The 2,920-nt window shown below is 36.1% G+C and overlaps 1 protein-coding gene across 2 annotated transcripts in view; it reads left to right on the forward strand.

Moving 5' to 3' along the window:
* LOC108733636 (phosphatidylinositol 3,4,5-trisphosphate 3-phosphatase and dual-specificity protein phosphatase PTEN) overlaps window positions 1–2,920 on the forward strand; it is a 121,582-nt gene that overhangs the window by 36,513 nt on the left and 82,149 nt on the right. The window lies entirely within an intron of this gene.

Consider the following 2,920-nt stretch of genomic DNA (forward strand, 5'->3'; position numbering starts at 1 on the left):
GGACGCCGGTTCGATTCCGGGTCCGTCTGCCTTGGTCCAAGTTTTTCTGTGGTTTCCTTGGATCACTTAGGCAAATGCTGAGGCAGTAATATTCCACAGATAATCTTTCACTCACCACCCACCCATTCCCACGATTCCCGAAAGGAGGCTGTTAAGACTTGTGTATATTTTTTAGTAGGTTATAGTTATTTTAAACTTTTTTATTTCTATAATTTAATTTCATCAAATTCCTTTTCGTAGAACGTAAGTAATAGTGTATTTATATTTAAACTTTCTAGCAGTATATTTACCAAAAGTTGTATGTATCACTATCGTTCAGGTAATTGGGTTTTGCCAAAAGGTAGTTGCACATTTACCTGAATTAGAGTAATGACCCTGTTGTCATGGAGATTTGCACCCTCTTTGCTATAGTGTGCACTATTCTCATCCGCATATAAATATGCATGTTCATCCAAAAACAGGCATTCAACATTCATTCATTATCATTCAACATTCATTATTCATTACTCAATATTCAGCAATCAGCATTCACATTCGCATTCACATTTCACATTCCAGCAGTTATCATTAACATTTTATTTTATTCAAGCAACTTCTAATTTTCATTTAGTAATCTTGTACAGTTTTGTATTTATTTAGTGTTAAGATTGTAAATATAGTTTTTTACTGTTGCGTCCGAATTTTTATTGAGCTACGAAAACAAATAAGTGTTCGGTGCCATTTTGCTACCCGCAATTTACCAACAGCACCGTTTAAGTCAAAACATATATAGATTTTGATTTTATTGTTTTTTGCAATATTTGAAAGTTCTTAAAATTCTGTCCACCATGAAGAAGAGCCTGTTTCTTCCAAACCATATAGGTTGTCTTTCAACATGAATTGAACGATCTGGTGCATGATCCATTCCTATTAGGTCCGGCTCCTCTAAAAATTGCGTAAGTTTAGCATCAAGCCATTTAAGAAAAGGTTCAAAATTCATTTTACCATGATAATCGATTTTTTTTGACTTGAAGGCCAACACTAGATTGTAGTCTTTGATGATCTAGTATGCACTACAATGAAGTTAATCAAAACATTTTTCTTCTTTCTTTTTGCTTTGTACAAAATCACCTTTTTTTAATGTTGGTTAGGGGTAACTATTGAAGACGACATGTGAAATTCATAGTACATATGTACATGTGTAATGTGTAGATATCTGGAGGCCTGCACGTGTCGTTAGTTTACGTAATAATAACTTATCTGTTCAACAATACGGATTTATTGCTTGTATCCGTACTAAGCGCCACTTAATGAAGAAATTATTTTCTCGATGATACGTTATCTTTTCAGACGGCATTGTTATTAATGTACAAAGTGTGTTCTTATTAGTGTAATGATAAATTACATCATTCTTTTGCATTTTAAGTTAGATATCGATGTATCAGTAGAATCACGGCAACTGAATTTAAAAACTGAAAATACAGGATGATAACAAGAACCATTGCAGCTGCAAAATTTCAGAAATTGATTAAAAAATTGCACATAAGGCGCAGTTTCAATGTTATGTTAGGCTCAGATGCTGAATTCGGACGGATGTTGAAAGAAAATAGCAAATCGCGACGCGTTTCAAGCAAAATGGTGACGAATACGCTTAATGTAAAATTGAACAAGTTACCATCTATTTAAACTGTCGTTCGTTACATGCCGGATTAAGCCGACCAATATTTAACTGGAACTTATTAATAAAGAGGTGCATTTTTTTTTCTTACTGGCAAAGTTATGCACCTGTTGAAAATTAGGTTATGTTTAGTTTATTTTGTTCTGATTCTCTTTAATTATATAACGTACATCGAAAAAGAGAGAACACCTTGCAGATGCAATATTTCCATGCCTGTAAGACGTTTTGGCTAAGATTTTTAGGCAGTGGGCTACTTCTGCTAATCAGTTCGTTATCTTACAAGAAACAGTTTAAATAAATGCATTCTGCTCAATTGCACGTGACTCACGGGGAGAATATGTAAGGAGGCGAGCAAGTGTCGGGGTAGGTACATTATCTTGTACTAGTATCCAAGACTAGCGACACGTGAAGTATCGGGTCAGGTAGTATCGAAACTTAGAATCCGAGACGATCCCTTGCGGGTAGATCACACGACGTTCACCCCTAAAGCTAAGACCACTCGCAACTGAGTCCACTAAATGTGGGAATAATTTGGAACCTTACTAAANGTAAGTAACTGCTTTATCATCATTTGTTACTTTCTAGTTAATTGGAAAATAAATGCAGATTGTCTAAAGTTTAATAGATAATAATTAATTCAAGTTGGCGCTCCAGGCCGCGCCGAACATGTTACTAGTACGCGCAGTATGGATCTGCATACCACACATTTACTGCTTATTAGGGAAATATAAATTAACTTCCATTGCTTGGAAACGACGGTGAGGATATGGTAAAATCCATCCGTAACAAGGAGTAAATGCGATTTCTTCCCCCTGGGGTCGAAAGAGGAGGTCTCCTCCACCACTGTACCATAAAAAAATCGTGGCGGTCTCACCCCTATAAAAAGTTATGGGGGTTAGATGGGGGTGGGGTAGGGGGGGATCGAAAGAGGGTGGTCACCTGAGTAAAACCCCATAAAAAATTTGTACCTCCATAACTTTTTATAGTACAGTGGTGGAGGAGACCTCCTCATCTAGACCTTTACCTTATTTTGTTTTGATACTGTTTTTTGCCAAAATGCTTAATTAATAACATATTAAACCTAAAAGATAGAAAATACCACAAATGGCGTGGTGAGCGCCATCTGTAGTACGATGCTACATTTTAGGATTACGTATGTTCCAACAAGGTCCATTTAAAAATATGGATATCTACTTGCTGAAACGAATCCCGGCGTAGCTCACCTCAACGTGATACATTTTTGTGTTGAATGTTGTTATTTGT

The sequence above is a fragment of the Agrilus planipennis genome, unplaced genomic scaffold (genome assembly GCF_000699045.2).
Source record: "Agrilus planipennis isolate EAB-ADULT unplaced genomic scaffold, Apla_2.0 scaffold67, whole genome shotgun sequence".
In the NCBI taxonomy this organism is placed as follows: Eukaryota; Metazoa; Arthropoda; class Insecta; order Coleoptera; family Buprestidae; genus Agrilus; species Agrilus planipennis.